Here is a 13,781-nt window from a genome sequence, read left to right as displayed (position 1 = left end):
AAGCGAAAATAGCGTCGAACCTATTTGAGAGGATTGTAGGAGCTGTTAGCCTCCTGGAGGGAAAAAACTTTTCACTCCTTCAATGTGCGCTTGCTAGTGGAGACCTATGGGAGACAAATTTACCCCACCTTCTGTATTCTTCTCGCTTTCCGCTTGCCTCCTCAGTGTGCGGCCGGTCTTATGGGGCAAGACAAGTTTAAATCCTCTTGAGACCAAATTTTTATTATCAGGTTCTGCATTTAAATGTTTATTTTTAAATGATTGACTTGTTAATTTATCATTAAGCTATTTCAAGAAAAATTTCATGTAAATTAAATTACTTGTGTTTAAATTTGTTCAATAAAATTTACCTTTTGAACAGGTGTTAAACGAATTTTTTAATTATTTAATCACTTTCGAATTCTGCTAAAATGTAATTTTTGTAAATATAGTTTGATTTAAAAAAAAATTAACAAAAAATAATTAACATTTGGCTATTTCTAATGAAGTAATAAAGTGTTCATTTCAAAATACTGCTGACTAAGAGACTTTTTCTGTTATCTGACAGATATAAGGTGAAATTTCATTGTATTTTGCCCTTGAAAATTACAAATTAGAAAGGAACACTATATTTGAAATTCTTCATGAATTACAAAAAAGTTTGCAGCTTTTTTTTAGAAAGATTTCTATGAATTCTTTTGTATTATAAATTTTATTACAGTAGCTCATAAAATAAATAAACAATTGAAAGATTGTTTCATAATATAGAGTAATTTAATTAATATTTATGCTTATTTGTAAGCTTTAATTTAATTTGATCTATATGCAAATCAGTGAATCATATTTTCAAAACATTGAATCCTTTCCTACTCAATTTCCTATTAATTTGAATTGCTGTATTTTTTCTAAAGTTAAATGTAAAACTTATAACAATATATAATATAGTTGTCATAATACAATGTTTTGATTTTTTTAAAATTCCTATTGATGATGTTTTCTATATATTTTTATTTATTTCCTATTAACATGCATACTAAATGTTTCTAATACTGAGAAAATTTGGGAAATAAATCAGTTTTTGGGGAGTGATTTTGATAGTTTGCAAAACATAGGATTCTTGTTAGTTTTTAGTATTGAATAACATTGCTCCTTAAGCATTATATTAGTAATTTATGTTTTATTATTTATCCCCTTAACTCATTTGCTACTTGGGCAAATTTGTTAATTGAATATTGGGAAATTTTCTCTGTTGAATAATTCTTGGGAGAGCTGATTTTCATTTCTGTGTAACAAAGCAAATATATTGCACCTCAAATTGAATTCAAACTAGATAGTTAAAGAGTTAGGAAATGCCCTGGAATTATAGATAATATTTTTTTATTTATTTAATATAAAAACGCTATTTCATGCTTCTGACCTTTTTATATGTTTATAAAATTTTAATTTATAAAGGAATTGTAATTTTCAAGAAAATAATATGCAATATTTAGCTTCTAATTAAGGATCTTCAACCTATGTCACACAGGCCACTGAAATGATTTGTAATGAAAGCAATGTTTGTATCGATAATTATTTTTTTCATACTATAGTAATGATCATATTTTGTCTGTTGAAAGATAATAACAAAAATGGTTAGAATAGAGTCCACTTATATTTTGTCTCTAATTTCAACAAAATAATAACATGTTAGAATTCAAAACTTAGAACTTTACATTAAAATGAGATGTTATCTCCCTCTCCTTCAACTGAATTCCTTTGAGTTCGTTTTGGTATCTAGCAATGCATTGCACCTGAAATTTCTTGAATGTATTGCTGTAGATTCGAATGAAATGGGTTTAAAACTCTAATTTAAAGTGTTTCATTGTATTTTTTTCTTCAGCCTATCAACTCTCAAATTATTATCATATTTAAAATATCTGATAGGGTTTACAAGTGCTAATTCCATGAGTATTTGATTATTTTATTTTCAAAACAATGGCTGAAACATTAAAATAAGCCTGTGCATAGCTAATTAATAATAAATTTCCAATTTCTTTATAATTTCCGTTTTTTCTTCTTCCTCATTTCAAATTTGGCAGAATTTGCTGCCATGTGATAAGACAATTCATTCTAAACATTGATATTTTATAAAAAATATAAATTCATCCTTCCTGATTATTTTAGAAACAGAAAAAGACTTAATTTTCCAAGCAGAGAAAAGAGAAACCAACCTAGTTATTTATCTGCTATTCTGTAAATTTTTTAAAAAAATGAGTAGCTGTCCCATTTTGTTTATTTTTTATCTATATCTAAAAACGAAAGTGTATATGGATGTACTCTAATAACTCGAAAATGGAAGCACCTATTTGGATCACGTTTTTTTTTCTTCCAAAGTTTAAAAATTTTAAGGTGTGGTTTATAAACAGTTGGCGTTATTTTACCCACAAACTGTTCACATGTTTTATTGTGTATTTCATCCTCCTACTCTAATTCTTCGCGTACAATATTAGAAAACTTTTTTTTATTGTTAAAACTTGCAGTCATTGAAACAGCATAGTTACAAAATGTTCAGAAGAATTGGAAGCAGACGAAATCTCGGGAAAAAATGAAATGCCTAATAAAACCTACTAATACCGTATTAGTAGCTTTTATTAGGCATTTCATTTTTTCCCGAGAATACCTCCTATAATAAATGAAGTGCTAAAGTAAAAACTCAAACTGGAAGCAGGTCTGTGTTTTTGTTTTAACTTAAATTAATAATAGTATAAGTTCATATCGTTTTGGTGGGGAGAAAATAACCCAGACAAATAAAATGAATTAGCTTGCTAAAGGATGATTTTATAACTAACACAATGGTAATCGATAATAATAAGTAATTGAGCCGATTGATTTCAGCTGTTTAATTGCTAATTTGTTTTGGTATCTCTTAAAAGTACTATTGAATACTAGTAATTTTCGTAATTTTTATTTTATTTAATTGCAAGCATATGTTGTACTGAACGACAAATCCTTTTTAAATAGCAAATTCACAAGGAGACCTATTTCTTTCAAATCTGAAAGATGCCGCAAAACGTATAAGATTTCATGCGATGAGATGTGAAAAGTAAAAATTAAGAACTATGATACTTGAAATTGAATGTAAAATCCTAGTATACGTTTTTGCGATTGTCGCCAGGAATTAATGCCAAGAAGAATTAAATGCATGTTTCCAAGTATATAATTTGTCAGCATACACCCTTACCTGGAGGATTCATTGTTTCAATTTTGTTGTTAATTCAGTCATTTTATGAAAAGGTGACTCAATCAACAATTTTACGATATCAAGTTTTATGATGATGAAATCTGGGATCATACGCTTATTTATTATTTTCAGCAAATGCAGTACTGAATCTTTGAAGAGTGAAGTTTTGTTATTTCACAATTATTATTTGTTATTTGAAGAATAATTTAATAATATAAGAATTGGTTATTTCACAATTCATATCTTTCATCTGATTTTAATATTGATCGATTCCAATCATCAATGAAGTAATCATATCATAGAATTTTTAAAAGATGAATTGGAGTTTATCCTTTAAATTACTTTTGTGTGAATCGTTAAGTGGCTTATTCACTGCATTTTCATTTCGAGGCTCTTAAATTTGTTGATTAACCTTTCGAACGTCAAATCTCTCATTTTGACTTTTCGTATAACAGCTTGCCACGTAACACTACTACCAGTTTGACAATGATTTTATGGTTTTTTAATTGAGTTTGTGTAAAATTTTTATAGTTTGCTCTTTTGTTTTATTTTAATTCTATACGATATTTAGTTGTTTTTTCTTTCATGGTGTCGAGGGTTAATGAAACGAATTGCTTTTTTATTTAATAAATTAAGTTACGATTTGATATTTTTCTTTTACTTAAATTTCTTTCAATGTTGAATATAATAAATATTTTTGTGCTTAGCATGCATTATTAGTCCTTTTGAACTAATAAAGGAATATAGATAAATGTTAATGCTTGCAGTTACTACATGAATGCTTTTCGATAAATTATTAATGTGAATTTTTCTTTTGTGTCAAAAGTAGAATTTATTAAATGACTGAATAGTAGAATTATCATAAAACTTGTCTGTATGACGTCTCATATATTACGAATGATAAAACTTTACGAAAACAGAATTACATTTTGTTAATACTCAGATAATTGTCGAACTGAGTTTATAATTGATTAAATTATTAACTTCATATTAATTTTAAATATCAGAACTATTAGAATGCTGGTACGTTAATAAAATGCAATAACCTAAGAGCCTGTTACATCAAAGAGTGTCACGCAGTCAGAGAATACTGTTACTATATTTTTTTAGCTTATAATTTGTACTGCACCTTACTAATGAACAAGTTATTACAGCTTTTGAAGCTTTTTAAAATTATTTGCTTTAGCTTTTTTTTCTTTTGTGTGTGTGTGCTTGTAGTATTCTCCAATTTTTGCTTTTTGGTCTAACTAATAAACATATTTCAATCAAGTTCTAGCTGAGATAAAAAAACAGCTTCTACACGACGTATTTCGAGTTGTTTTACATTTCTTGCGTCTTCATATTAAATGAGGTAAAACAACATGCACAGAGGAATAGGAGCTTTTTGAATTGATTTATTTTGTCGATCTCCTGAGACGGCACTTTTCACTTTTGATCTAACTAATACATTTCTATCAAGTTATAAATATTCCATGAATAAAAATTAAATAAAAAGACCTATTTAAGGAGAAAAACGTGAAAACCTGTATTACTTTTCACTGCATCGGAATAATGAATGAGGTAAAACAGCTTTTATAGGGGCTATGGCGTGTTTAATTTTTGTCTAGTGCATAAAATAAGAAATAGAACACCTGAATAATTTTTAATTTATTGGTATAATTCTTAATAACTTGAGAGATTAATCGTAATTATGATAATTAAGTAGTACAAAGGGCCGGGATAGTCTGGTTGGTAGGGCACTGGTCCCATGTCATGGAGGTCGTGGGTTCGATCCCCGCTAATCGAAGACTCCCCGTGTAGTAAATGGTGACTGATGCACGTTAAATCTGCCGAATCTCAAAGTCCTCCATGTTCCTATAACAAATCATACCTCTGGGGGTACTGATCTAGGAATTCCCTTGTTTTCTGGATTGGTTAAAAATTACAAGGCTACAGAACATTGGTAGTCGTAAACCCAAAATTGCGTCTGCTGTTCAACGACGGTACTAAAATAAAATAAAGTAGTACAGGATAATTTAAGTTTCGAAATTTGACACAAAAATGTGCTTTCTCCAAATAAATACCTTTTTTTTTTTCAAAATATGGGGGAACGTGGAGATCCACAATATCTAAACTCAATTATAATGCTCGTTTATACTGAATTAATAAAAGTTGAGAATGTAAGTAAATTTTAAAAAGTAAAATTTAATAGATATCGGTCAGATAGTTTTTGAGCAATAAAACTTCAAAAAAGTCGTAACTTTAAATTTCCATTTCTCGAGAACTAATCGATCGAATCAGTCCAATTTTGTCATTAAAAACTGCATAGAATAAAATTTGTTCCGTTTATTCAAAAAATTTTCAATAATTATTAAATTAATAATAAAAAAACTATAAAAATTATTTTTGCGTAATATTATCGTCGGATAAACAACGAGTTTTATAATTATGTGCACTAAATTACTTTTGTACAGAAATGTTAAGCGACTTATTCAGTGTGTTTTCATTTCTAGAATTTTGAAACCCTATTTTATAATTATTTGATTAACGCCTAAATTGTTGAAGCTCCTATTTTAGACGTATAAATGGCTTTTCAAGAGATAAGAATCCATAATTCAATTATTAAATTCTTAAAATATAGCTAGGAGAAACAAAAAATCTGTACCTACTATACTAACTTAAATATATTTATTCCCCTTTGAAAGTATTTCAATGTGGTATTTATAGAAACTAAAGCTATAACAGGGTGGCCACCCACCTTGAAAACCTGGAATTATCAGGGAATTTTTTTATACTGGAAAAAACCTGGAAATATCAGGGAAATTTAGATAAAAACCTGGAAAAATCAGGGAATTTTAAAGAAAAACTGGAAATTTTTTTCTTTGATAATTTTTTTAATTTTACTAATTTAAATTATTTGCTAATTTTCTTAATTTAAATTATTTCGTCCATTATCCCATTTTTTTTAAACGGCAAACAGTTGAAATATCATCAACTTTGCTTGCATCATGCTTGATACTTTGCTTGCATCAAAACTTGCTCCATTACAGTGTTAAGCTGGAAGGCCACATAAAATTCTCCCACTGTTGCTAAACGAATGTAGAAACCTTTGACCGCTATGGGACTGTGCAATTTAGATAAGATTCTGGTGGAGGTGGAAAAAGGGATTAGGATATTAGCTTCTGTTTTTAAATTCTGTCCTTGGGCTGAATCCATTTATGGCTCAAGTTTGTTCTGATGCTTTGGTGGTAATTTTTTTTTCTATTTTGACAAAATGTTTTTATATTTTTAACTTCATAAAATTCTCCAAAAATTAGTTGGTTATAATTTAATAATAATAGATTTTGTATTGCACTCTTTTTCTGAGAGCTTTTCTACTCCCATTCAAAGAAACTCGTGAATTATTTTTTCTCAGCAAACCAACCAATCTCTCATTTTTTTGCAATCGCTAACAGCAATGTTTGTCGACAAATCGTTACAATTGTTGCATTAATGCTAATTTTTTTTATTTCATTTTAACCTTTTATAACATATTTTAATTTTAAAAGAAAGATTTTTTAAAAACCAACTATATATTAATATTTAATTTTACTCCTTTGTTGGTCAATGTATGATTTTTGATTCAAAATTTTGTACCAAAGCATTAAAAAATAAATAATAAATCTAGCCAAATTGTCAAAATAATTTTTTTTTCAAGATGATATGTTAAAAAAATAACATTTTGAATAAAATATTTTATAATATGGACACTTTTCTTGTGCACATCCTACACTTTATACGAAAAAAGAAATAAAAACCTGGAAATTTTAAGATTTTTATCTGGAAAACCTGGAAAAATCAGGGAAATTTGAAATCTGATTTGAGTGGCCACCCTGTATAACTAACTCTATAGATTGTACATTTAGTTTAAGCACAATTTTATTGCCCCCTTTTCATAAATATATATTTTTAACGTATATGCAAAAAGTTAATTTCCAAACCTTCAGATAAACTATAAAATAAATAACTTAGAAATGTCTAATCGGATGATTTCAAATGTTGTAATTTTAACCAAAATGACTGTCATCATACTTCTTGTTATCCCCTTCACCCCTTGTCACAATTTCATGAATTCCTTTCCTCGTCTCCAAACATGACATTATTTATGAACGAATCCTTACGGTACTAAGAAAGAATGGTCTAAGTCTACTCTTTAATCTGTTTAAAATTCAAAATTTTCTTGAAAATACTTTTAATTATTAAAATTAAATAATCAACTGTAATTCACAAGAGCTTTCATAAATCCAATTAAAAACAATAAAAGAAAACATTATACTAATCATCTAAGTTGTATTCATAGAAAAGTATTAAGATTTACTTTAATTCTTAATAGAACACGTGAAAAGCGGTGCATTTTCGTTCTCAAGCATGACAGTGGAAAAAACAGATTTCATAAATTCAATTAAAAATAATAAAAAAAAAAAATTATGCTAAAATTATTAAGTTGTAATCACAAAAAAGTATTACAGTTTAATTCGCGATCGCAACGAACTATAGGGGGCGTTGTTGTATGAGACGCTTACCTGCGATTTCCATATGAACCGTCATTCAGTTACTCTGGAGACGTCGTTAATGTAGCGTGTAGCATTGCAACGTTCCTTCTTTAATGTGGCTTATTAAATTTAAAAAAGAAAAATGCTTGATCTTCTTTCTTGTACAACCAAAAACAAAATGGTATCTCTTTTTATTAGAGAAGGAATATCCAAAACACATCGGAAAAATATTTGTACATTAACAGAAAAAAATATGTATATTCTTATAACAGTTAAAACCTAATGCCCGAGAAATAGTATTACTAAATGTAATGATATAACATGAAAGGCCCATTTAAACTTTACATTCTATAGTTTCAAGAATCATATTACTTCAAAAATTAAAATGAACAAAAAGTATACATAAGCCTCATAATTTAATGAAATTTAATTTTGTAAAAAAAGTTCTTTTACAACAATTTTTATCAAAAAATTTCAAGTTTCAATAAAAATCATTATTTAGAAACTAAGAAACGTAAAATAAAGAATGCTGACGAAACGAAAACAAAAAAAACAATTCTTTTTTGTCGCCATTTTTAGTGCTACGAATATTCGTCTTTGGGATTTGCCAAAAACAAAACAAGATGCAATTTTATTTTTTCAGGAGGGAAATATTTTACCGAAAAAACGAAAATGTACCAATTCCCACAACATAAAACTTTATCTTGGCAAACGTACGTTTTGGAAATGTTATTTCATTTGGAATCTTATTCATCAGAGTTCATATGGCGATATGATTGTTTTGAATCTATGCTAAACTCTATATCGGCTCATTTTCCACCGAAATCCAATTAACTATTTTGATTTTAAATAAAGTGTTTTATTTTATGAACTATCGCAAAAATTTTAAGTGTAGATTGGCGGCACTTAAAAACCGCCAAATCTGTAGCGGCGGTGGCGTTAATACGTCGTAAGTACCGAATTTTTATTCCATACTTTTCTGAATCATATTATTTCAAACATTGGAATATACAAGAAGTATACATAAACACATAATGTTATACCATTTAATTTTTCAAAAGTATTTTGAGAACAATTTTTATCAAAAAATTATAAACTAAAAAACGGAAAATAAAGAATTCTTAGGATAAAAAAAACGATTTTAAGAATTATTAACATTGAAATAAAAGCTTTCATATTGTTTCTTTTTTTATTATTCTTATAGTTCTTAATCAGACGTAAAAAACCATTCTGTAGAGAATCATCATCAAATGAAAAAAAAATATTTACAAGCAAATTTTTTATTGTAAAAATCATTGCACTTACCTGATTTATGATTCCCGGAGAATTCCAAAATGATAAGTTCCTTGTTTGAAAACTTTATTCTCAAATAATAGATACATAGTTTATACCTTCATTACTTTTAGATAACATACTACACAGCAAAATTTTATAATTGATATGAATTTGAATATGTAGCTAAAAACAGAATAGCTGAATTCTAGTTGAACTTATTCTTTCAAAACTAAAAAAAACTTACCAAGAAAACGATTTAAATTAATTAAGAATCAGCACAAATGGCACTATTTCAAGTAACTTGGATAATTTTTTATTGTTGTTTTCCGAATTATATGGATACAGAAATATATGCTATTCTATAACGAAGAAGAATATGCTATAACTATTACAATTCTGTATGTTCTGAATTCATATTTATTCACTGGAATGACGAAAGCAATGTTGACTTCACTTTAATTCGTAATGAATTGAAGACAGAAGAAATGCATTTTACCTTAATACACACATCTGTAACAGTATCCGAAATCGGAAGTCATCAGTTGCAAGTTTGTTGATAATAGAAATTAAAAATTATTGAGGAATTTTTCTTCAAATGTTTGGCGTGTTCTGTTCCTGAAAGATTTACTAATATTCTGGAGATTTTTTTCAAGTTCTTCGGCCTTTTCCTTAGGGAAATTTTGTTTCTTATTTGCTGCTAAAAAATGGCGTCTGATTCAGTCAATGACTTTGATGGAACTAAATGAAAACGTGATAAATTAATGTCCGATATTTACAGACTCCCGCTAGACGGCGTACTCGAGCGTTGCGATCGCGAATGCCAAATTGAACACTTGAAGAGGCGGTGCATTTTAGTTCTGAAAACGAGGGCTAATGGCAACGCTTGCCGTTTTTTATATACTATAGAGACAAAGCTGGTATACAGCTCCCCGCTGCGGTAATAAACGTAACTATCAGTTTAACTCTGATTTTATCGTTTTCTTTTAATATTTTTAATTGAACTCATGATATTTTTTAATCGTTTGCCCATTTGGTTTATTTTAACTTTATATAATGTTTGGATGTTCTTTTTTCTTCAAGACTGTCGAATATTAATGAAGAAGTACTTTTTTAATGCCTAATGTAAGTTACGATTTGATATTTTTTTCTTTTTTAAATTTATTTCAAAGTTAAATATATTATATATTTATGCTCTTAATATGCACCATTTTGGACTGATAGAAGAATGCGAATTAGTATTATAATGCTTATAGTTGCAGCATGAAAGCTTTTTCGATAAAATATTAATATGAATATTTTTTTTCTGTGTAAATAGTAGAATTTATTATGACTGAATAGTAGAACTATCATAAAGCTCGTCTGTATGACGTTTGAGCTACAACAAATTGATAAAACTCTACGAAATTATAAAGATATTTTTTAATACATAAATAATAGTTGAACTGAGATTATAATTTTAAAATTAATTTCAAATATTTGAAATGCCGGTACGTTAAATATATAAACGCTATATACGTTAAATAGTATAACATAAAAGCATTTTACATCAAAAAGTTCCATGCAGTTAGAAACTGTTCTTGTAATCTTTGCTTATAATTTGTATTCATACCTATTGAATTAAGCATGCCAGTTTGAGATAGACAAATTATGAATGCTTATGATTGTAATACTTTATAAAACAGAATAATATTAGTTCTGAAGTTTCTTTTGAAAAATTCTTTTTTTTTTTCTGCATCTTAATAAGGAAAGGGATAAAATGCATTTATTCAAATTTTTTCAGATTATTTGGTTGAGCTTTTTTTTTTGCTTGTAATCTTCTCTAATTTTTACTTTTAGATCTAACTCAGTGGTTACCAACTGGCGGCCCCCGGGCCGCATCCGGCCCGCGAACTAAAATAGATTAGTTTTCATTTTTGCGGACAACTTTCATAAAAAAAAACTGTATGGGTTTAAAATACTTTTCTTTCGTCAAAAAAAAAAAAACCTAATTTCTTCATTTCTGTAAAATTTAACATACCAACGGAGCAAAAAAATTCATTTCTCAGGTTTTGCATCCAAGAAAATATTTATTCAAATACAAAAATAATCGTGTATGTGTAAATCTACTTCTAATTTTAATTTGTAATTCAGTACGCTTGTTTTGTACAACTTGATAAAAATCTGACAGTAATATTTAATGTTCATTCAAACATAAAAGAGTCCTATTTAAAATTTTGATAAAGTTGCGGCCCGCCATTTGAGTGGTGATTTTAATTGCGGCCCCCGGCCTCATGTAAGTTGGAAACCAATGATCTAACTAATACATTTCAATCAAGTCATATACATTCCAATGGATAAAATAAAACAGCTTCCGCATGAGGTAAAGGGTCTATAACAATATTTTTATAATGAATAATTTTCAACAATTTTCACTTTTAATCAAACTAATGAATTTCAATCAATCAATTTATAAACCTATTTGAAAGAGGAATGTAAAAACCAGTATTACTTTACACTGCACATAGAAATAACCCAGTAAACATATAAGCACTGACCATCGGGGAAATAACTGCTGATTGAATGAGGTAAAACATCTTCTAACAGGGATATGGTGTTTTGAATTGTTTTACTTTCCCTGAAATTTAGTAAGGAATGAGTTTATACATCTTTTAAATGAGCATTAGAGTTATTCGAATTAAATTTTGTTGATCGTTTGAGAATAATCTCCCACAAATTTTAAATGCAATTAACACATTTCAAACAAATTATAAGTAATCAATTAAAAAAAAAAAGCTTATTTGATTGAGGGAATGGGAAAGTCGGTAGTACTTTTTATTGCATCGAAATAATGATTGAGATAAAACAGCGTCTACAGAGTATATGCCGTGTTGCGAGTTGTTTTACTTTCCCGGCATATTAATAACGAATGAGGTAAAGCAACTTTTACATGGGCATTAAAGTTTTTAAAATTGATTTATTTTGTTGATTTTTTTAGAATAATCTCTAACATTTTGATATAGTTGACATATTTTAATCAAATAATAAATATTCCGAAGAAAAAAAATACTTATTTGATAGAAAGAATGGGAAAGCCGGTAATATTTTTTATTGCATCGAAATAATGATTGAGATAAAACAGCGTCTACAGAGTATATGCCGTGTTGCGAGTAGTTTTACTTTCCCCGCATATTAATAACGAATGAGGTAAAGCAACTTTTACATGGGCATTAAAGTTTTTAAAATTGATTTATTTTGTTGATTTTTGCGAATAGTCTCTAACTATATTTATGAAATAGCTAACATATTTTAATCAAATAATAAATATTCTGAAGAAAAACGCTTACTTGCTAGAGGGAATGAAAAACTCTGTATTACTTCTTATTGCATTGAAATAATAATTGAGATAAAACAGCGTCTACAGAGTATATGCTGTGTTGCGAGTTGTTCTACTTTCCCCGCATATTTATAACGAATGGGGTAAAGCAACTTTTACATGGGCATTAAAGTTTTTAAAATTGGTTTATTTTGTTGATTTTTGAGAATAATCTCCAACTATATTTTTAAAATAGCTAACATATTTTAATCAAATAATAAATATTCTGAAGAAATACACTTGATAAAGGGAATGGAAAAGTCGGTAACATTTTTTTATTGCATCGAAATAATGATTGAGATAAGACAGCGTCTACAGAATATATTCCGTGTTGCGAGTTGTTTTACTTTCCCTGCATAATAATAATGAATGATGTAAAACTACCTTACATGCTCATTAGCTCTCTTCAAATTGTTTTATTTTGTTGATGTTTTGAGAATAATCTATAAACAATATGTTGATGTAACTAACATATTTTATTCAAATAATAAATATTTTGAAAAAGAAAATCTTATTTGATAGAGGGAATGGAAAAATCTGTATTATACTTTTTATTGCATCGAAATAATGATTGAGATAAAACAGCGTCAACAAGGGATATGTCAAGTTGCTAGTTGTTTTCTTTCCCTGCATTTAATAATGAATGAGCTAAATCAAAGTTTACATAGGCATTTGTGTTCTTCCTATTAATTTATTTTGTTGATGTTTTGAGAATAATCTTAAAGAATTTTCCTTTTTTTTTTTAGCTGTACTTTTTTTTTAATATTTTGAATGCTATTATATCATTATTTTCATGTAAGGCGGAATTTGTGAATAATAGTTAGTGTTATAGAAATATTTTATCAATGTCTCGAATTTTTTTTTAAAAAATCATGTGAGCTTGAAACGGTTGTCCTTAAAATGAGTGTTTTTATAAATTAATAAAAAATTATTTTAAAAATAAAAAAGTCTGCGAAAAAATATAGTTTTTTTTTTTTTTATAAGTAATATTAATTAGATTCAATATCAGACTTTTTCCGCAAAATAGATTGAAAGAAAAATAAATTATGCAAATTTTCTAAGTACACTAAATGTATAAAAAATGGATTTTAAATTTTAGAATTTTAATAAACTATTTCACATTTTAAAAAATAAAAAAATATGAATTGAAGTAAGATTTTTAAAAATAGCTTCTAAGATTAATTTAGTTATATATTGCTTAAAATGACTTATTTACTTTTTATTATTTATTTAAAATTACAAGAAAAGTTATTTTTACTATGTGATACCTTATTCGGTGCTGATTAAAATTGTAATTTGACTTAAGATAATTAATTTAATTTTACTATGGATGTAAAATATCCAGGGATAGTTACTTTGTCGCTTTTTGAAATTATTTTTTTATAATTAATCTTTTTCTATAAAAATGATGATGGAAAAATCTGTTTAGCCTTTCGTTGAATCC

Source organism: Parasteatoda tepidariorum, chromosome 6 (genome assembly GCF_982258835.1).
Source record: "Parasteatoda tepidariorum strain Cologne lab strain chromosome 6, Ptep-v5.0, whole genome shotgun sequence".
In the NCBI taxonomy this organism is placed as follows: domain Eukaryota; kingdom Metazoa; phylum Arthropoda; class Arachnida; order Araneae; family Theridiidae; genus Parasteatoda; species Parasteatoda tepidariorum.
Note: the sequence above shows the minus strand (reverse complement) of the source record.